Source organism: Cervus elaphus, chromosome 12 (assembly GCF_910594005.1).
Source record: "Cervus elaphus chromosome 12, mCerEla1.1, whole genome shotgun sequence".
In the NCBI taxonomy this organism is placed as follows: domain Eukaryota; kingdom Metazoa; phylum Chordata; class Mammalia; order Artiodactyla; family Cervidae; genus Cervus; species Cervus elaphus.
In genome coordinates, this window is record NC_057826.1 from 62,619,967 (window position 1) to 62,643,701 (window position 23,735).

Below are 23,735 nucleotides of genomic sequence, written 5' to 3' on the forward strand. Positions count from 1 at the left end.
ATCCCCTGGAGAAGGAAATGGAAACTCACTCCAGTGTTCTTGCCTGGAGAATCCCATGGACAGAGGACTCTGGTTGACTACAGTCCACGGGGTCGCAAAAGAGTCTGTTACACCTTAGCAGCTAAACAACAAACAACACTTCAGTTTTTTCATGTAGTTCAGAGTAGCAGTAGTTTCTTCATTTTAGTATATTTTTTGAATAATGGTACTCAAAGATATTCACTTCCTAATCCCTGAAACTTCTCAATATGTTACCTTATAGGTGGAATGAACTTTATAGGTGTCATTAAATTAAAGATGGGAAGATTATTCTTCATTATCCACTTGGGCTTAGTGTACTCAAAAGGGGCCTACAAAAAGGAAGCATATATATTTTGTCAGAGAGAAATAAAGAGATGTGATGATGGAAGCACAGGTCAGAGAGTTTTGAAGATGCCGACTAAACCACTCTGATTTTGAAGATTGTGGATGAGGCCATGAACCTAAGAATGAAGGTAACTTCTTGAGGTTGGAAAAGGCAAGGAAAAGGATTCTCCTCTAGAGACTCTAGAAGGAGCATAGCCTTGCTGACTCCTTGATTTTAGCCCCAGTGGAAGTCTGGACTTCTGATCTCCAGAACTGTAAGACTGTAAATTTGTGTTGTTTTGCTGCTGAATTTATGGTGATTTGTTATGTCAGCAGTAGGAAGCTAGTACATTTTTTTACTGTATATATAAATGAATATAATTTATCCATTCTTCTCTTGCTGGACATTTGGGTTGTTTCCAGGGTTTGGTATTTATGGACAATGTAACTGAAAATTCTTGTACACAGTTCCTGGTACACATGATAGAAGAGTGTTTTTAGGATGTATATATAGGAAAAGGGTTGCTGGGTCACAGTTTGTGCATATTTTCAGCTTTACTTCGTAATAAAGAACCATTTTCCAAAGTACATTCCTACTAGCAGTGTATGAGTCTTTACTTTTTATATTTAAGTAAGTTCTTTTTTTATATTCACTATGACAATGCTTTCTTTTTTCAAGTAGGTGGGTACTCAAAATTTGCTTCAAGTCAAAACACATTTGGGAACGAATATATACTTTTTCCATTCTAGAAATAGTTTTATTTCCTTTTTGGTTAACCAATTTTTGTTAACTCTAAGAGCAAAATTATGACAAATCAAATGCTATAATTTAATTTGAATCATAGTTGTAGAGTAATAATTTCTCTTGCTGACAAAAACATTTTCATATGAATTTGATAAGTAGTAGTTGCATACTAGGTTTAAATTCTAGTCTTCCATGATTATTTCCTTTCATCAACATTCAAGCAATTCAGGGACTGCTTTGGACAGCATTATGCTTGTGATTGTGATTATTTCTTCTTCTGTTGGTTAAGAAGCATGCAAAATGATGTATAATAATAAGTAATGATTACCATTTATTGGGTATAGTCAGTGTAGCAGGCACTGGGATGAATAAGCACTTTACATATACCATATATTATGACTTTTAATCCTTAAATAGCCACACTTATTATCCTCTTTTTATAACTGAGGCAATTGAGGAGGCATAGAGAAGTTATGGAGTTTTCATTCCAATACCAAAGAAGGGCAGTGCCAAAGGATGTTCAAACTACTGCACAACTGCACTCATTTCACATGCTCATAAGGTCATGCTCAAAATCCTCCAAGCTAGGCTTCAATAGCGTGTGAACCGAGAACTTCCAGACGTTCAAGCTGGATTTAGAAAAGGCAGAGGAACCAGAGATCAAATTGCCAACATCCATTGGATCATAGAAAAAGCAAGAGAATTCCAGAAAAACATCTGCTTCATTGACTACGTTAAAGCCTTTGACTGTGTGGATCACAATGAACTGGAAAATTCTTCAACAGATGGGAGTACCGGACCACCTTACCTGCCTCCTGCGAAACCTGTATGCAGGTCAAGAAGCAACAGTTAGAACTGAGCATGGAACAACAGACTGGTTCAAAATTGGGAAAGTGGTATATATTGTTAAGGCTGTATATTGTTAAGGCTGTATATTGCCACCTTATTTATTTAACTTATATGCAGAGTACATCATGCAAAATGCTGGGCTGGATGAAGCACAAATTGGAATCAAGATTGCTGGGAGAAATATCAGTAACCTCCAATATGCAGGTGACACCACCCTAATGGCAAAAAGCAAAGAGGAACTAAAGAGCCTCTTGATGAAGGTGAAAGAGGGGAGTGAAAAAGCTGGTTTAAAACTCAACAATCAGAAAACTATAATCATGGCATCTGGTCCCATCACTTCATGGCAAATAAATGGGAAAACAATGGAAACAGTGAAAGACTTTATTGTCTTGGGCTCCAAAATCACTGCAGATGGTGACTGCAGCCATGAAATTAAAAGACGCTTGCTCCTTAGAAGAGAAGCTATGACAAACCGAGACAGCATATTAAAAAGCAGAGACGTTACTTTGTCGACAAAGGTCCATCTAGTAAAAGCTGTGGTTTTTCCAGTGGTCATGTATGGATGTGGGAGTTGGACCATAAAGAAGGCTGAGCGCCGAAGAATTGATGCTTTGAAACTGTGGTGTTGGAGAAGACTCTTGAGAGTCCCTTGGACAGCAAGTCAGTCAATCTTAAAGGAAATCAACCCTGAATATCCATTGGAAGAACTGATGCTGAAGCTGAAGCCCCAGTACTTTGGCCACCTGATGCAAAGAGCTGACCCATTGAAAAAGACCCTGGTGCTGGGAAAAATAGAAGGCAGGAGGAGAAGGGGATGACAGAGGATAAGATGGTTGGATGGCATCACCGACTCAATGGACATGAGTTTGAGCAAGCTCTGGGATGAAGGGAGGCCTGGTGTGCTGCATCCATGGGGTTGCAAAGAGTCAGACACGACTGAGTGACGGAACAACGACAACAGAGAAGTCAAGTTATGGGTCCTAGGTCACATAGCCAGGATTTGAATCTAGGTAGTCTGGGCTTCCCTGGTGGCTCAGTCCGTTAAGAATCTACCTGCAATGCAGGAGACATGGACTGGATCCCTGGGTCAGGAGGATCCACTGGAGGAGGAAATGGCAACCCACTCCAGTATTCTTGCCTGGAATATCCCTTGGACAGAGAGGAGCCTGGCAGGCTGTCCATAGGGTCACAAAGAGTTGGACAGGATTGAAGCGATTTAGCACTCACTGAAGCTAAAAGACAATAAAGACACTGCAGTGTTATGTTAATTTCTCCAATAATACTCTTGTAGGGACTTCTTGTCAGTAAGTGTGGTTTGGTCTGGTTTATGTTTTTGGAATTCTTGTACACTTTTTATCCATCTGCCTATGTGTCCTGTCCTTCTGATTTCCATTCTCCTGTTAGTTCTCATTTTTCCTCTCATCTGTTATAACTCTATGTGTGACCCTATGTGGCTTTTAAATTACATGCAGTTTAATGTCTCTTTTTCAGCTGGTTAATTAAATTACTTTACCAAATATCTATTGATTAACTGCAAACTTCATAGTTTTTTATTATGGCAGAGGATTTGGTGACTATAAAATGATCTTCATCGTCAAAGAGTTTGTAATCTAGGGGATTGTCAATATTTACTTACTAATTTGTTGGCTATTTTTCTTCTTAATCTTTTTCTACCAAGCAAATGTTTCAAACGATTTTTCACCACATGGTCTTTTACAAGTTGCATCTCCATTTAGTATGTTCTGTCCATATTTTGATCATCTTTGGGTCTGTTTTGGCAACACCTCCAGATTTAGCATCATTGTCTGAATTCATGAGCATGCTATTTACTTGTTATTTTAAGTCTTTGAGGGTATTGCCAAGAAGGAATTATTTCATTTCTCTCTTGCAGTATCTCATTTTCCCTCACCCAGATTATTTTAAGTCTATTAGTGTTACTAAAAAAATGAATCACAATTATTTGACAGCATCGATGCTGCAGCCAAATTAAATTAATTTTCTCAACTATAATTTGTGATATGGAATCAAAAAGAACGTGTGGTTTCTGTACAACTTTGAGAAACTATTGTCTTATAACACTGAAGCCTTGTTTTAGTTATCTATGGCTGCATAACAAATTACCTCAAACTTAGTGTTTTAAAACAGCAACATTTATTATTTCAGAATGTCTGTGGGTAAGGATTTTGTGTGTTACTCAGCGGGGTATTCTGTTTCAAGATCAACCACAGGCTACAATTAAGGTAGGCTGTAGTCATCTCAAAGCTCAACTGGGGAAGGTTCTATTTCCAAGCTTCTGTAGTTGGCATGATTCCATTCCTTGTGGGTGGTTGGACTGATGGCTTGCAGGTGCCCTTTATAAGTGGAATCATGTGTCAGCAGAGGTTGTCCTAGCATATGGGTCTTTCCTTGAGGCAACATGACAGCTTTCCTCATCAGAGCAAGTAGGAAGAGCTATAGAGAGATAATATATCTACCTACCAAGTGACATCTACCTTGCTAGATGGGAAGTGCGTCCTGTCCCTCTTGCTACATTCTGTTCATTAGAGGCAGCTCACTGGATTCACCTACACTAAAGGGAAAGGGCTCAATAGCATGAGATAGGGATTATTAGGAGCCATTTTAGAAGCAGTATAGTATACCTTGGTAGCTTATAGGATTCTGGGCTTTTCGCTTAGGGTTCAATTTCTAGTTGGAACAGGTGTATTTTTTAGCTTTATATCAGTGTCTTGAAGGACTCCACCCAGGATACTGGGGGCTTCCCAGGTGGCACAGTGGTGAAGAATCTACCTGTCAATGCAGGAGACAGAAGAGATGAAGGTTCAATTCCTGGATTAGGAAGATCCCTTCAAGTAGGAAATGACAACCCGCTCCATTATTCTTGCCTTGAGAATTTCATGGACAGAGGAGCCTGGAGGGCTACAGTCCATAGGGTCACAACTCCCCTCCCACCCAGGCTGCCACATAATATTGAGCAGAGTTCTATGTACTATACAGTAGGTCCTTGTTGGTTATGCATTTTAAATATAGCAGTGTGTACATGTCCATCCCAAATGCCTTAACTGTTCCTTCCCCCAGCAACCATAAATTAATTCTCTAAGTTTGTGAGTCTGTTTCTGTTTTGTAAGTAACTTCATTTGTGTCATTTTTTAGATGGCCACATATAAGGGATGTCATGATATTTATCCTTCTCTGTCTGACTTCACTCAGTATGGCAGTCTCTAAGTTCATCCATGTTGCAGCAAATGGCATTATTTCATTCTTTTTAATGGCTGAGTAATATTCCACTCATAATATCCCTTTATAATCATACCTTCATCCTACCTCTAACTCTTGGCAACCACTGATCTGTTCTTTGTCACTCTAGTTTTATTGTTTTGAAAATGTCAGATAAATATAATCATATAGTATGCAACTTTTGGAGACTGGCCAGTGATGTCAAACATCTTTTCATGTATTTATTTCCAGTCAGTATAACCTCTTTGGTGAAGTGTCTGTTTTTTGCCTCATTTTAAATTGGATCATTTGTTTTCTTACAGTTGAATTTTAAGTGTTCTCTATGTATTTGGATACAAGTCCTTGGTTAGATATTATGATTTGCACACATTTTCTACCAGTATATAACTTGTCTTTTCATTTTCTTAACAATGTCTTTCACAGAGTATAAGTTTTCAATTTTAGTAAAGTTCAATTTATCAGGTTTTTTTCTTTTATGAAATGTGATTTAGGTATCATGCCCAAAACCTTTTGCACAAAGTTTTATTACAAGTTTATTTTTAAATGTTTTGTATTTTACGTTTAGATCTGTGATACATTTTGAGTTAAGTTTTGTATGTAAGGTTTGAGGTTTAAGATTGAGGTTGTTTTTTCCATACAGCTTACAGTTGTTCCAACACTGTTGGAAATTCTGTCTTATCTGTGTCGAGTGGCCTTTCCGTCTTTGTCAAATATCACTTGGCTTAGAATAGGCAAAGCTATAGAGGCAGAAGATAGACAAGTGGCTGCCAGGGAAAGGAAAGAATAGAGAGGCAGCTAATAAGTATGAAGTTTCTTTTTGGGTTGGTGAAAATGTTCTGGAATTGCGTAGTGGTGGTGAATACACAAGCTTGTGAATATACTACAAACCACTGAATTGTATACTTTAAAATACGGTATGTGGATTATACTTGCATTTTTAAAAAGCTGAAAATTTAATTGAACTATTTGTGTAGATCTGTTTGTGCACTCTATTGTATTTCATTTATTTGTAATATGACTATCCCTTTGCCAATAGCACACTGGCTTAATTATTGTAACTACATAGTATTAAGTCTTAAAATCATGTACTGTGATTCCTCCAACTTTATTACTGTTTTTCAAAACTATTTTGGATATTTTCATTCCTTTACATTTCCACATAAATTTTAGAATCAGCATGTCTATATAATGGCTTTTCCTTGAATTTCAGTTAGAATATTGTTAAATATATTGATCAGTTTGAGCAGCTTTTTTTTCCTTAATGTCCTTTATCAGGTTGAGAAAATTGCCTTCTACTCCTAGTTTACTAAGAGTTTGTAACATGTATGTATGACTGTTGAATTTTGTCAAATGCTTCTCCTACATTAAATAATAGATTATGTTGTTTTCTGTTTTAGACTGTTAATCTGATGAATTTTATGAATTGATTTTTTAATATTAAACAAGTCTTACTTCCCCAGAGTAAACCACATGGTGCTGAACTGTAATGCTTTTTATATATTTCTGGATTTAATTTAGTAATATTTTGTTGAGAATTTTTGTGTCTATGTATATGGACAAGGAGGCCTGGCGTGCTGCGGTTCATGGGGTCACAGAGTCAGACATGACTGAGCAACTGAACTGAACCAGACGATGTTCATGGGGAAGATTGGTTTTTCTTGCATTGTCTTTTATTGTTTTTTTAAAAAATAATTTTTATAAAGTTCCCACGCTAGGCATTACTCTTTTCCCCTCCGGCTGTATGACTGTTTTCATATCAGGCTAGTGCTATCTTCATAAAATGAATTGGGATGTATTTCCTACCCTTCTATTTCTGGAAGAGATTGTATAGATTTTTTTTTTTTAAACATTTGATAGAATTTGGCAGTGGAAAAATCTCTGTATTCTTCTGTGGGAAGGTTTTGAATTATGGGTTCAGTTTTTTAAACAGGACAATTCAGACTTTTCCTTTCATCTTGGGTGAATTGTTGGGTTTGCAGTATTTGAGAAATTGGTCCATTGTTGTCCGAGTTATGTGTACAGTATTGAACTTTTATACTTTTTAATGTTTGTAGAGTCTATAATGATAAGTCCTGTTACACAAGTTTTTAATGTTTTAATTTTCCCTCCGACCAGGGCTTTAGCTACATCCCATCAAATTTTGGTGTGTTTTAATTTTTATTCAAGTAAAATATTTTCTAATTTGCCTAAAAACTTTCTCTTTACTCTGTGGATTATTTAGAATAGTCTTCGTCAAACTTTTTTTAAAAAGTACAAGTAGTAAATATGATAAGACCTGAGTCTATACTCAGTTGTAGTTACTTAAATCTGCTCTAGTAGTACAAAAACAGCCATAGGCAACACATAAATGAATGGGCATGGCATTATTCCTGTAAAATTTTACTTACCACAATCAATCACCCAGCTTTGGTATTTTTGTTTAATTTCCAAATGTTTGTAAGGGTTTTCTATTATCTTGCTGCTATTGATTTTTAGTTTAATTTCATTAATATTCTGTATGTGATTTTATTTAACTTTGTTAAGGTTTATTTTGTGACCTAGGATATGACACGTCTCTCTTGGTTCCATGTGCACTTGCAAAGAATGTGTATTCCGATTTTGTTGGAGTATTATATAAACGTACATTAGTTTCAGTTGGTTGATGGTTACTTTCTGGTTCAGTTCTCTTTCATCAAATGAGTGTCTTACAATGCAATTCAATTCTGACACTAACTGCTTGGAGTTAATGACATCGTACAGGCTAAGGGGCTCAGTTGCACAAGACTGCCCCCTCTTCAGACTCTAGCTTGAAGTATGTCTTCTAGTCCTGAGTATCCTCAAGCCACTCTTACTTTGCCTGGCTGGCAGTGAATTTGGTGTATCTCACAGGTTCAGTAATTTGCTAGAACAACTCACAGAACTCATGAAAGTTCTGTACTTAGGATTGTGCCATGTGCTCGGTCATGTCCAACTCTTTGTGACTCCATGGACTGTAGCCTGCCAGGCAGAATATTGGATGGGCTGCCATCCTCCAGAGGATCTTCCCAACCCAGGGATCGAACCCAAGTCCCCTGTGTCTCCTGGATTGCAGGCAGATTCTTTACCTGCTGAGCTATCAGGGAAGCCCCTATACTTAGTATTACCATTTTATTACAAAGAATAAAAATGAACCACCAGATGAACAGGTACATAGTTTGTAAGGATTCTAAGCACAAGAGCTTCTGTCCTTGTGGAATCAGGGTACACCACCCTCTCAGTACATCAATATGCTCACCAACCAGGAATCTCCCTGAGCCTTGTTACTCAATGTTTTTAATATCAAGATTTCATTAGATAGACATAAGAAATGAAATCATTGTCCATGTAATTGAGTTCACATCTCCAGGCCCACTCTCCCTAGAGATTGGAGATTAGAGATTGGGCCAAAAGTTTAAACCCTCTAATCACATGTTTGGTCTATCTGATGACCAACCCTAATCTGAATTGACCTAGGAGTCCCTTCAGGAGTCCCCTCATTAGCATAACAGGCATTCTTGTCCTTTAGGAAATGCCAACCTCTGTGAAGAAGCTGGAGATAAAGATTTATAAACCAAATACAAAGACCCAATATGTTTTTATTATTACCATAGTAGTGTTGTTCAGTTCTGTTAATATATCTTGCTGGTATTTTTGTCTGTTTATTTCTTTTGAGGCAGGAGTGATGAAGTCTCTATGAATTTGTCTGTTTCTTTCAACTTGTTCATGTGATTCATGTATTTTGATAAACTCTTTTTAGATACATACACATTTATAGTTTCTTTGTAAATTGGCCTTCTTTGATTATGTGATGTCCCTCTTTATCTCGGGATTTTCTTTGCTCTGAAGTCTACATTGTCTGATAGTAATACAAACAGTTCTGACTTAATGTTTCAGTTTATAATTTTTCAACTTTACCCTGGTGTGAAAGTGATATGAATTGAGTAGAAACCAATCATGATGAATACATTTACAGCCAGTCCGTTCCTATAGAGCCATTCTGTTTTTCACTTCCAATAATGCATTCAGAAAATTACATGAGATATTCAACATTTCATTACAAAATAGACTTGTTAGATTATTTGCTTGACTGTAGGCTAATTTAAGTGTTCTAAGTACGTTTAATGTAAGTTTGGCCAGGCTTCAATGTTTGGTACATTAGGTGTTTTAAATGCATTTTTGGCTTACAGTATTTTCAGCTTAATCATGGGATACCCCTTCTATCATAAATCAAGGAAGGATTTGTATAGGTTCTCCAGCTTTATGTGTGGTATATCTTTCCCCATTCTTTTGCCTTCTAATTCATAAATAAGTTTATAATGATACTTATATAATAAAAGCAAAACTCATGAAACTCAAAAGTTCTCAAAGAAACTGAAATATAATAACTTAAAAACCAATATAGACTGACAGAGAAGAATTTAAAGATGTAGTAAACAGCTGAATATCAAGTAGACAGCCTTACTTCTAAATTCTATTTTGTTACTTTAAATTATACTTGAACAGGAGATCCCATACTGGAAATTCTGGAAACTGGTACATTACATTTTTCTAAGTGTTTAAAGTTAGTGATGTATTACCATGTTGTACCTACTACTGCCTTAATATGAAGTCACACTCAATATATTTTGAAGTGAAATAGCTGTAAGTTAATCAATTCTGCCAGGCTACAAAAATGTCACCAAAATTTTGCTGATGCATGCTAATGTGTCAAGATTGAACTGTTTAGAGGGCAAAGAGAACTGGAGCAAAAATGAGCAAACCTTTGTTTTTAGCCTAAGTTTTCTGTTATTTTTGAAGTGAGTTTCTTGTAGAAATCATACTCATCTTCATAATCTCTGTCTTTTCAGTTGTGTGTTTGGGCCATTTCTATTTAAGGTAATTACAGGTATATTTGAGTTTAGCCCTAAGCATTTCATTATTTTTGTCTTATGTTTGTGGTCTCTGCTTTTGTTCTCCTGTTTCTCCTTTCTTAGCTTTTTTTTGAATTATCTTAACATGTTTTGGTTTTACACTGTATATTTCATCTCTTTTACTTTTTATTATATCTTTTTTATATAGTTTTTTCTTGATGGTTCTTTTAGGGTTTACAATATACCTACTTAATTTCCACAATCCACTAGAATTATTATATCACCACTTCAAGTAGAGTGCAGAAGCCTAATCACTGTCATACAGGTCTCTTTACTGTTCTGTCTTTTCATTGTGATTGTCTTTTTCAGTTCAGTTCAGTCGCTCAGTCATGTCCAACTCTTTGTGACCCCATGGACTGCAGCACGCCAGGCCTCCCTGTCCGTCACCAGCTCCTGGAGTCCACCCAAACTCATGTCCATTGAGTCGGTGATGCTATCCAACCATCTCATCCTCTGTCGTCCCCTTCTCCTCCTGGCTTCAATCTTTCCCAACATCAGGGTCTTTTCCAGTGAGTCAGCTCTTCACATCAGGTGGCCAAAGTACTGGAGTTTCAGCCTCAGCATCAGTCCTTCCAGTGAACACTCAGGACTGATCTCCTGTAGGATGGACTGGTTGGATCTCCTTGCAGTCCAAGGGACTCTCAAGAGAGTCTTCTCCAACACCACAGTTCAAAAGCATCAATTCGTCGGCGCTCAGCTTTCTTTATAGTCCAACTCTCACATCCGTACGTGACTACTGGAAAAACCATAGTTTTGACTAGATGGACCTTTGTTGGCAAAGTAATGTCTCTGCTTTTTAATATGCTATCTAGGTTGGTCATAACTTTCCTTCCAAGGAGTAAGCATCTTTTAAATTTCTTGGCTGCAGTCACCACCAGCAGTGATTTTGGAGCCACCCCCCCAATAAAGTCAGCCACTGTTTCCACTGTTTTCCCATATATTTGCCATGAAATGATGAGACCAGATGCCGTGATCTTAGTTTTCTGAATGTTGAGCTTCAAGCCAACTTTTTCATTCTCTTTCACTTTCATCAAGAGGGTTCTTTAGTTCTCCTTCACTTTCTGCCACAAGCGTGGTGTCATCTGCATATCTGAAGTTATTGATATTTCTCCCGGCAATCTTGATGCCAGCTTGTGCTTCCTCCAGCCCATCATTTCTCATGATGTGCTCTGCATATAAGTTAAAAAAGCAGGGTGACAATGTACAGCCTTGATATACTCTTTTTCCTATTTGGAACCAGTCTGTTGTTCCATGTCGAGTTTCAGCTGTTGCTTCCTGACCTGCATACAGGTTTCTCAAGAGGCAGGTCAGGTGGTCTGGTATTCCCATCTCTTTCAGAGTTTTCTAAAGTTTATTGTGATCCACACAGTCAAAGGCTTTGGCATAGTCAATAAAGCAGAAGTAGATGTTTTTCTGGAACTCTCTTGCTTTTTCAGTGATTCAGCGGATGTTGGCAATTTGATCTCTGGTTCCTCTGCCTTTTCTAAAACCAGCTTGAACATCCAGAAGTTCACAGTTCACATATTGTTGTAGCCTGGCTTGGAGAATTTTGAGCATTACTTTACTAGCATGTGAGATGAGTGTAATTGTGCAGTAGTTTGAGCATTTTGGGGGATTACCTTTCTTTGGGATTGCAGTGAAAACTGACCTTTTCCAGTCCTGTGGCCACTGCTGAGTTTTCCAAATTTGCTGACATATTGAGTGCAACACTTTCACAGCATCATCTTTTAGGATTTGAAATAGCTCAACTGGAATTCCATCACCTCCACTAGCATTGTCTTGTTAGTTATATCTGTATACATTCAAAATCATTTTAGATAGTGTTAGAATTTTAGCTCTTAGTTTTCAAGCATGGTTTTTTAAATTAAGAGAAGATTAGTCTATTGTATTTACCTAGATTTCTGTTTTTCTTCATTCATTCCTATTAGTCCAAGTTCCCCTCTGTCATAATTTTTTTTTCTCTGAAAAAATTTCTTTGGTGATCCTTTCACAGCAGCTCTGCTGACAATACATAACCTTCATTTTCATTTACCTGAGAGTGTCCTTATCCCTGAAGGATATTTTCTGTGGGCTTAGAATTCTGGTTGACAGTGTTTTTTTACTTTAAGTACTTTAAAAATGTTTTTCTGTTTCTTGTTGACCTCCATATTTTATAGTGAGAAAGTCACAGTCAGTTGAATTATTGTTCCCAATAAGTAATATGTCATTTTTCTCTGGGTGGTTTTAAAAAAGTGTTTATTTATTTATGGCCACGTGAAGTCTTACTTGCCATTCAGAATCCTTTGCTGCAGCACATGGATTCCGTAGCTGTGGCACATGGCCTCAGTTTGCAGTTGCATGGCCTCAGTTGAGTTGCACAGGCTCAGTAGCTATGGTGTGCAGGCTTAGTTGCCCTGTGGCTTGTGGAATATTAGTTCCCCACCCAGGGATCAAACCCAGGTTCTCTGTATTGGAAGATGGATTCTTAACCACTGGATCACCAGGGAAATCAAATTTTTCTTTGTGCTTAATTTTCAGCAGTTTGGTTTTGATGTGTTTGGAAATGGATTATTTTGTGCCTATCCTGTTTAATTAAGGTTCTTCAATCTATTGTTTTATGTCTTTCATGAAATTTTTGAGAGGTTATTTTAGCCATTATTTTAGAAATATTTTTTTCTGCCTTGAAATATACCTATGAAAAGTGAAAGTTAGTCACACAGTCGTGTCTGACTCTTTGCGATCCCATGGACTGGGGCCCGGCCAGGCTCCTCTGTCCATGGAATTCTCTAGGCAAGAGTACTGGAGTGGGCTGCCATTTCTTTCTCCAGGGGATGTTCCTGACCCAGGGATCAAACCTGGGTCTCCTGCACTGCAGGCAGATTCTTTACCAACTAAGCTACTAGGAGAGCTCTATAATAGGTTTTAAATAACAGAATTGATATCATTTCTAACAGCAGAACTACTAAATGTAGTTTTAAGATTTCTTTATAATTCTTTTTTTACTTAAGATATATCTGATTAGGAGTTATGCAATCAAAATAAAGCCCCTTGAATTATTTTCTGTGTGATAATGCCACATACTTGGTATGCAGAGGGTTCTTGGTTTATTTTTAATTTTCAGATATTGTACTCCTTTCATTTTTAGTATTTATTTTTTCTCTTGATTTATCTTTTAATTGTCTTGAACGAAGAAGTCACCACTCAGTGTCTGAACAAAATGCTAAATTTATTGCTCCCGTTCAGAGGAGAGCTGTGAAGCTTAGAGTTCAGGGATTGGTGAAGTGGGGCTGTTGAGGAAGTGGTTGAGCTTTTGTTAAACAAATGTGGTTATGACATGTGGCTGCGTTGGTTGACCTTCTGAGGTGTGGTTACTAGTTTGAAGCTGTCATTGATAAGAATGGGATGAGTTTAAAGCAGGTTCTGATGATTACTTTTTGCTGTTGTTGTTCAGTTGCTGGGTCGAATTCGACTCTACAGCCCCATGGACTGCAGCACTTCAGGCTCCCCTGTCCTTCACCGTCTCCCGGAATTTGCTCGAACTCATGTTCACTGGGTCAGTGATGCTAGCCAACCATCTCATCTTCTGATGCCCTCTTCTCCTCCTGCCCTCAGTCTTTCCCAGCATCAGGGCCTTTTCAATGAGTTGGCTCTTTGCATCAAGTGGCCAGAGTACTTGTTGCCATGGTACTTTCTTGAATTTGGAGTATAGGAATTTTTTTCTTGTGTGTAAAACAACGGTTTTCATTCCAGAATACAACCTATATCACAAGGTACGTTCTTAGAAGTCTTAACTTCTATCCATATCCCCTCCATCATGTTTTCTCCTTCTGGGAAAGGTTGGCAAACAATAACCTGCAGGCCACATTTGGCCACCTATCTCTTTTTGTAAATGAATTTTTGTTGGAACACATATTCTTTTGTCTATGTATTGTCTATGTCTTCTTTTGTGCTAAAACGGCCGAGCTGAGTAGCTATGACAGAGATTATATGGCTTGTAAAAACTGAAATATTTATTATTTGTCCCTTTACTGAAAAAAATTTGCTGATCTCTGCTATCATTTTTATCACTTTTTGGCTTTTCCTTGCTTTAAAAAAAAATGAAAGCAAATATGTTAATACACTTAACATTTATCCTCCTTTTACATAAAAGGTAGTATATTGTAAACACATCACTGCATCTTATTTTTTTTTTCACTTAACAATTTATCCTGAAAGTTACTCTGTGTCAATATATCTGTTATTCCTGGACTAGTACTCCATTACCTGAGTGAACCATTTTATATTCAACCAATATGGACTGTTGGTTTTCCCCTAGTCTTTGTAATTACAGATAATGTTATAGTGAAAAGGCTTATGAAGAACTTATTTCACATATTTTCACCATTGTACCTTGGAAATAGGTTCCCTGAAGTGGAATTGCTGGAGTGCATGCTAAATCACTTCAGTCTTGTCCGACTCTTTACTGCTCTGTGGACTGTAGCCCGATAGGCCCCCCTGTCCGTGGGATTCTCCAGGCAAGAATACTGGAGTGGGTTGCCATGCTTTCCTCTAGGAGATCTTCCCGACCCAGGGATCAAACCTGCATTGCTTATGTCTCCTGCATTGGTAGGTAGGTTCTTTACCACTAGCACCACCTGGGAAACCCTGCTAGATTGGAATTTAAATGTAAATTATCTTACTATGCTGAATATTACCAGATTCTCCTCTAGGCGGCCCATACTTTTTTTTTTTTCTACTTTGATAAGGAACACACAGCAAAATTTACCATCCTCATCATTTTTAAGTATACCATTCTGTTGTGTTAAGTGTATTCACACTGTTTCAAAATAGATTTCAAAAAGTTCTTTACCTTGCAAAGCTGAAATTCTGTACCTATTGAATAGCAGTGCCCCTTTCCGCACTCTTCCCACTCGCCCCTAGCAACCACCATTCTTCTGTTTCCACGAGTTTGACGACTATGGGTATCTCACATAAATGGAATTATAAAAGTATTTGTCGTTTGGTGACTGGCTTTATCACTCAGCAGTGTTGCAGTATGTGATAGGATTTCTTTAAGAATGAATAGTATTACATTGTATGTATAGTCCACATTTTCTTTATCCACACATCTGTAGATGGATGTGTGGGCTGCCTCCACCTTACGGCTATTGTGCATAATGCTGCTATGGGCTCGAATGCACAAATATGTTTGTCTGAGTCCTTGCTTTCAATTTTGGGGATATATGCCCTGAAGTGGAATGGCTAAATCATATGGGAATTGACTGCTTAATTTTTTAACAACCCCCATACTATTTTTCATAGTGGCTGCATCATTTTATATCCTCATTCACAGTGTACAAGTGTTCCAGTTTCTCCACATCCTTTTCACCACTTGATACTTTCTTTTAATGGTAGCCATTCTAGTGGGTGTGAGGCAATTTTTCATGTGGTTTTGATTTGTAGTTCTGTAATGAGTAGAGCAAGGAGATCCAACCAGTCCATCCTAAAGGAGATCAGTCCTGGGTGTTCATTGGAAGGACTGATGCTGAAGCTGGAACTCCAATACTTTGGCCACCTCATGTGAAGAGTTGACTCATTGGAAAAGACCTTGATGCTGGGAGGGATTGGGGGCAGGAGGAGAAGGGGATGACAGAGGATAAGATGGCTGGATGGCATCACCGACTCGATGGGCATGAGTTTGAGTAAATTCCAGGAGTTGGTGATGGACAGGGAGGCCTGGCGTGCTGCGATTCACGGGGTCGCAAAGAGTCGGACACGACTGAGCAACTGAACTGAACTGAACTGAATGATTAGAGATTTTGAGCATTTTTTTTTTCATGTGCTTTTTGGCTATTTGTATATATTTTTGGAGAAATGTTTATTCAGGCCTTTTCCCCTTTTTTAAATCGAATTATTGACTTTCATTTTGTTGAATTATTCTTTATATAGTCTGGGTATTAGCCACATATCAGATATATAGTTGGCAGTTACTTCCCACAATTTCATAGGTTGTCTTTTGGCATATAAAATTTTAAAAATTTTGATGGATTCCAATTTATCTATTTTCTTTGGTTTGTTGTGCTTTAGGTGTCATACCTAAGAAATCATTGCTTAATCCAAGACCATTGAAGACTTCTGCCAGTGTTTTCTTCTAAGAGTTTTATAGTTTTAGCTTCTACATTTAGGTCTTTGATCCATTTTGAGTTAACTTTTGTGTATGATGTTAGATAGGGGTACAAATTCATTCTTCTTGCATGTGAGTATGTACATGTCTCAGCTCCATTTGTTAAAATGAACTCTAGATCTTTTTAATCTATGCATCTTTTGTTTTTTACTCTTAATATATAATATGGCAGATATACTGAGAAATAGTATAATGGATTTACATGTACCCATCATACAGAATTTATGAAAATTCTCTTATTTTTATGTCATTTGATTATCTGTCCCCAATACAACTCCTTTTCTCCTTAGAGTGTTTTAAGGCAAATCTAAGAGCTTTTATCACTTTGCTTCCCTGGTGGCTCAGATGGTAAAGAATCTGCATGCCATGCAGGAGACCGGGGTTTGATCCCTGGGTTGAGAAGTTCCCCTGGAGAAGGGAAATGGGTACCCACTCAAGTATTCTTGCATGGAGAATTCCACGGACACAGAAGAGCCTGTTGGGCTACAATCCATGGGGTCTCAAAGAGTCTGACATGGCTAAGTGACTAACACTTTCACTTTCAAGACCTTTTACCACTTTTTGCACTGGTGGTTTATGTATTTCTTACAGAGAAAGACTTGATAAACATAACTACACTACTGTTATTACACCCTACAAAATTATCAATTGTTGCTTACTCAGTACATGCTCAATTTTCTCCAATTGTTAGTTGCTGCTTTAGGTTGATATATATATCTTATTTCTTATAGTGTGCAGTGTAAAGCTTTATTATTTTCCATGCCATTTGTTTTAGGTCGTTTTGTCATTTGTATGGACCATTTTGTTCTTTAGGATCTCCATCATCATGGATTTAGCTCATTATATCTTCATGTTGGCATTTAACATGTACCTCGATCACCCTTATTTTTGTAAACTTATAATCAAATCTAAAAGCTTGACTAGATTTAAGGGGTTTTTTGGTTTGTTTGTTTCAAGGCAAGAGACTTCATAGGTGGTACTGAGAAAATTTTGTTACATCTGTCAGGAAGCACTTCTTCTTTCATTGTCCTGGCTTTTAGTGTTGTTAAGGTTGACCAGTTAGTTCAGCTTGATCCTTCCATATTAAACTTTAGTTCTCCATCCACTTTTTACATTATGGCTTTAGCAGTCATTGATGGTCATTATCTAGATTGATTATGTAGCCAGGGATTGGAAAATGGTGATTTTCTAAATCTATAAGTTCTTCTGCATTTATTAGCCGTGACCATTGTCTAAGAAAAAGTCACCCTCATCATCTTTTTTGTTTCCCCAAAATACTGTTCATACTAGAAAGGCAGGATAAATGTTTGATTCTTTCTGTTTATTTGCCAATTATTAGAATAACGAGTTGTGCCCATGCAATCTTGAAAATTGACCTCTAATATTCTTTTTTCTTTTTTGAATGTCGTTGTGAACTCATGGGTGGGTGTGTGTGTGTGTATATAGGTATTTATATTTTTGATATTTTTCAATCACTGCATTCTTGTATATGATCAAATTGTTTCATCTTTGACAAATGAGAATTCCTTCCCTTGTCTCTGATTTCCTTTTGATTTGCTAATACTAGTGTTGTTTACATTTTTGCTTTCTTATTTGATGAGATGCACCAGGTTGATTGTGCATAATTTCCTGTGCCAAACCTGGAATAAGTTTCTCCAAGGAGCCCTGATTTCTTTCAGGGGGATATGATGTTTAGAGTTCACAATCTGGAGGCACGGGTTTTTATTTCTACTGTGTTATCATTGATTTTAGGTCTTCTCAGGTCAATCCTCATGTCAGATCTTCTACCGTAATTTGTCTGATACTTGTTACGTAGTTGATTCCTAGGGACATTTCTTAGGAACAATATTATTTGGGTTCTGTGTGTCCATGACTACTTCCCTTAGCCTTGAAGGTTACTTTGGCAGGGTAGACCATGCTTGGCTCACCTTTCCTTGGCTACTTAAATATATAATAAGCTGTTTGTGCTGATGTCTGTTCTCAGCTTGATTTTCCCCCTTATGTGTAATTTGGACTTTCTGCACTTATGACCAGTGAATTGTTTTTTCCCATTTAAAATTCAGTGGTTTTACTAGACTGTATTTTGGCATTGGGTTTTTTTTTTTTTTTACAATGGAGAAAAGACAGTTTCTTTAACAAGTGGTGCTGGGAAAACTGAACAGCTCCATGTAAAAGAATAGAACTAGAACTTCTCCCAACACCACACACAAAAATAAATTCAAAATGGATTAAAGACCCAAAAGCAAGGCCAGAAACTGAAAAACTCCTGGGGGAAAGCACAGGCAGCACAGTCTCCGACATAAATCACAGCAAGATCCTCCATGACCCACATCCCCGAATGATGGAAATAAAAACAAAAATAAACAAATGGGACCTGACCAAAGTCAAAAGTTTTTTGCACAGCAAAGGAAACCGTTAACAAGGTGAAAGGATGACCATGAGAATGGGGGAAAATAATAGCAAATGAAACAACTGACAAAGGGTTGATCTCCAAAATATACAAGCAGCTCATGCAGCTCAAGACCAGAAAAACAAACATTCCAATCAAAAAGTGGGTAGACCACTCCATAGACATTTCTCTAATGTCTTCTTTTTCTAAAGAAGACATACAGATGGCCAACGAACACATGGAAAGACGCTCAGCATTGCTCATTATTTCAGTTCAGTTGCTCAGTAGTATCTGCCTCTTTGTGATCCCATGGACTGCAGGATACCAGACTTCCCTGTCCATCACCAACTCCCGGTGCTTGCTCAAACTCACGGCCGTCGAGTTGGTGATGCCATCTAGCCATCTCATCCTCTGTCGTCCCCTTCTCTTCCTGCCTTCAATCTTTCCCAGCCTTGGGGTCTTTTCCAAAGAGTCACTTCTTCGCATCAGGTGGCCAAAGTATTGGAGCTTCAGTTTCAGCATCGATCCTTCCAATGAATATTCGGGGCTGATTTCCTTTAGGATTGACTGGTTTGATCTCTTTGCAGTCCAAGGGACTCCCAAGAGTCTTCTCCAACACCCCAGTTCAAAAGCATCAATTATTTGGTGCTCAGCTGTCTTTATTTTGCTCATTATTAGAGAAATGCAGATCAAAACTACAATGAGGCATTATCTCACACTCGTCAGAATGACCATCATCAAAAAATCTACAAACAATCCTGGAGAAGGTATGGAGAAAAGGGAACCCTCCTGCATTGCTGGTGGGTATGAAATTCACCTTTTAAAAATAACAAAGAGAAACGTATAAACAAACAAAAAATGAATATTTAACTCCATCTTTAGTGTTCCAAATATAAACACACTTGTATTTCTTACTACAGATTCTCACTTTTAGGTTCTGAGTTTTTTGTTTGCCCATGCAGTTCTTCACTGTGGCTTTCAGTCAAGAGCTCATTATTAGATAATAAACCAACTTAAAAGGAGAGCTATGTGTTGATAACTATAGTCCCCCCTAAAAATGTGCAATCAGGATGTTGTGAAGGATCATTCATAGCAGGATGCTGAACTCAAGGAGCACCATATGTAAAATCGATGGTCAGTGGGAATTTGCTGTATGGTTCAAGAAACTCAAGCAGGGGCTCTGTGTCAATCTTTGCTTTATCTCTCATTGATCCTTTGCCCAGGATAGACATTTTAGCACCTGTTTCTTCCTGTAGCCTCTTCAAAGAGTTTCCTCTCGGTCCAAGCAATTTGCCCATAAAATTGAACTGTTTCTATGTTTCACAATCACCATCCCAGAGTTAATATTTTTCTCTTTAGGAATACTCTTGAAATGCTGCTTTTTAAACATAAACAATAGGATTGCTTCTATTAATAGATTTAAGATTCTCCTCTTCAGTGATGAATAGGGCTTCCTTTAAACCTTGCCCATCCCCTCCCTCTCTACACTCTGGGAACAATTAGTTTGTTCTCTGTATCTGCGGGGCTTCCCCGGTGGCTTAGATGGGAAGAGTTCGCACCATGATGTGCTGGGCAGAGGGGCCGAGAACTGAGAGCAGCTGCTGTCAGACTTACTCAACTTGCCTTCTGCCGTTTTTAAAGGCCTGGCACAATTGCACCCAGTCCTCTTGAACCACAAGGATAGGCTTTGCCACCAGAAGTCCTCCACTGAGACGCTACCTTTGGATACTGTTTGACAGGAATCAATACCCTTTCTGAGAGCTTTATATTTTTGTTGCTGATGACATCAAGATATTTCTCTTCTTCATCTTCATTTTTTCCATCAGAACCTTGAAATTTTTCAATTTCTTCGGCCAGCAGGCACGAGGCGTGCAGGAAGGACGGGTCCAGGCTGTCTCTCTGCCATCAGCTCAGGCAAGTACTTCTCCTCTTCCATAGCACGGACTTCATATGGCCCCCGGCCAGGCTCAGGGCTCGGTGTGCTAGACGCACGTCCCTGCCGTCCTGCTCGCCCGCCGCCCGCCCGCCTCAGCCACAGCCGGGGTCTGGTGCCCTCTCTGGGCTGGCGCCACCCGCCCTGCCAAGGGCTGAAGCGGTGCCAAGCCTCCTCTGGCATTGGGTTTAATAAACAGCCCTTTTCTGTGGCTCATGTTTATTTCCTATGCATTTTAAGTGTATCATGTAACATTAAAATTTTATTAGCTTTGGTGATGTTAAGCTCTATCTTGCAACTTATTAAACTGTAAACTATTGTAAATTAGGTACATTTTTTTCCCTTAGTAAAAGGTTGGACTAAGGGTAGTAATCTGGGTCAACCGCCATTGACACCGTTCTTGCCCTAAAGTCTAGTATTCTCAGTTATTTTAAGTTACATTTGTGTAGTAATATTCAGTTCAGTTCAGTCACTCAGTCATGTCTGACTCTTTGCAACCCAATGGACTGCAGCAAGCCAGGCTTCCCTGTCCATTATCAACTCCCCAGGCTTACTCAAACTTATGTCCATCGAGTCGGTGTTGCCATCCAACCATCTCATCCTCTATCGTCCACTTCTTCTCCCACCCTCAGTCTTTCCCAGCATCCGGGTCTTTTCAAATGAGTCAGTTCTTCGCATCAGGTGGCTGAAGTATTGGAGTTTCAGCTTCAACATCTGTCCTTCCAATGAATATTCAGGACTGATTTCCTTTAGGATAGACTGGTTGGATCTCCTTGCAGTCCAAGGGACTCTCAAGAGTCTTCTGCAACACCACAGTTTCAAAAGCATCAATTCTTTGGTGCTCAGCTTTCTCTATGGTCCAACTCACATCCATACATGACTAGTGGAAAAACCATAGCTTCGACTAGACGGATCTTTGTCAGCAAAGTAGTGTCTCTGCTTTTTGTGTGTGTGTGTGTATGTGTCTCTGCTTTTTAATATGCTATCTAGGTTGGTCATAGCTTCTCTTCCAAGGAGCAAGCGTCTTTTAATTTCATGGTAGCAGTCACCATCTGCAGTGATTTTGGAGCCCCAAAAAATAAAGTCTATCACTTTTTCCATTGTTTCCCCATCTATTTGCCATGAAGTGATGGGACCAGATGCCATAATCTTAGTTTTTTGAATGTTGAGTTTTAAGCCATCTTTTTCACTCTCCTCTTTCACTTGCATCAAGAGGCTTTTTAGTTCCTCTTCACTTTCTGCCATTAGGGTGATGTCATCTGCATATCCGAGGTTATTGATATTTCTCCCGTCAGTCTTGATTCCAGCTTGTGCTTCATCCAGTTGTAATATTAGGTTGCTGCAAAGTATTATTGTTGTTGTTCAGTTGCTCAGTCATGTCTGACGCTTTGCTATCCCATGGACTGCAGCACGCCAGGCTTCCCTGTACTTCACTGTCTCCTGGAGTTTGCTCAAATTCATCTCCATTGAGTGATGATGCCATCGAACTACCTTATCCTCTGTCACCCCCTTGTCTTCCTGTGCTCAACCTTTCCCAGCATCAGGGTGTTTTCCAGTGGGTCAGCTCTTCACATCAGGTGGCCAGAGTACTGGAGCTTCAGCTTCAACATCAGTCCTTCCAAAGAATATTCAGGATTGATTTCCTTTAGGATTGACTGATTGGATCTCCTTGCTGTCTGAGGGACTCTCAACAGTATTGGCATGGTGCAAAAGTAATTGCCGTTTTATATTGTTGATCTTTGTTGTTTGATTTTGAGATGCCTTCTCAAATGTAATTATGCTATAGTTCATTTTAATGTGCATTTTTTGCTTTATGTTTTTTGCTAATGATTTATTCAGTTCAGTTCAGTCACTCAGTGATGTCCGACTCTTTGCTTCCCCATGAACCACAGCATGCCAGGCCTCCAGTGCAACATCAACTCCTGGAGCCCACCCAGACTCATGTCCATTGAGTCGGTGATGCCATCCAACCATCTCATCCTCTGTCGTCCCCTTCTCCTCCTGCCCTCAATCTTACCCAGCATCAGGGCCTTTTCAAATGAATCAGCTCTTCGTATCAGGTGGCCAAAGTCTTGGAGTTTCAGCTTCAACATCAGACCTTCCAGTGAACACCCAGAACTGATCTCCTTTAGGATGGACTGGTTGGATCTCCTTGCAATCCAAGGGACTCTCAAGAATCTTCTCTAACACCACAGTTCAAAACCATCAATTCTTCGGCGCTCAGCTTTCTTTAGAGTCCAACTCTCACATCCATACATGACCACTGGAAAAACCGTAGCTTTGACTAGACCGACCTTGTCAGCAAAGTAATGTCTCTGCTTTTTAATATGCTATCTAGGTTGGTCATAACTTTCCTTCCAAGGAGCAAGTGTCTTTTAATTTCATGATTGCAGTCACCATCTGCAGTGATTTTGGAGCCCCAAAAAATAGTCTCTCACTGTTTCCACTGTTTCCCCGCCTATTTGCCATGAAGTGATGGGACCAGATGCCATGATCTTAGTTTTCTGAATGTTGAGTTTTAAGCCAACTTTTTCACTCTCCTCTTTCACTTTCATCAAGAGGTTCTTTAGTTCCTCTTCACTTTCTGCCACAAGGGTGGTGTCATCTGCATATCTGAAGTTATTGATATTTCTCCCGGCAATCTTGATGCCAGCTTGTGCTTCCTCCAGCCCAGCATTTCTCATGATGTGCTCTGCATATAAATTAAATAAGCAGGGTGACAATATACAGCCTTGACGTACTCCTTTTCCTATTTGGAACCAGTTTGTAGTTCCATGTCCAGTTGTAGCTGTTGCTTCATGATCTGCATACAGGTTTTTCAAGAGGCAGATCAGGTGGTCTGGTATTCCCTCTCTTTCAGAATTTTCCACAATTTATTGTGATCCACAGAGTCAAAGACTTTGGCATAGTCAATAAAGCAGAAATAGATGTTTTTCTGGGACTCTCTTGCTTTTTCGATGATCCAGCGGATGTTGGCAATTTGATCTCTGGCTCCTCTTCCTTTTCTAAAACCAGCCTGAACATATGGAAGTTCACGGTTCACGTATTGCTGAAGCCTGGCTTGGAGAATTTTGAGCATTACTTTGCTAGCCTGTGAGATGAGTGCAATTGTGCAGTAGTTTGAGCATTCTTTGGCATTGCCTTTATTTAGGACTGGAATGAAAACTGACCTTTTCCAGTCCTGTGGCCAC

At 38.7% G+C, this 23,735-nt stretch overlaps 1 protein-coding gene across 6 annotated transcripts in view; it reads left to right on the forward strand.

The window, feature by feature from the left end:
* Nucleotides 1-23,735, forward strand: part of TTBK2 (tau tubulin kinase 2) — a 129,302-nt gene that overhangs the window by 11,446 nt on the left and 94,121 nt on the right. The window contains exon 2 of one of the 6 annotated variants that reach the window (XM_043919116.1): nt 20,438-20,525. The exons of 4 other annotated variants lie outside the window; for them this stretch is intronic. The gene's annotated coding sequence lies outside the window, so the exon portion shown is untranslated. The remainder of the gene's footprint in view (nt 1-20,437; nt 20,526-23,735) is intronic. One more of the 6 variants, XM_043919115.1, reaches the window with a different exon arrangement.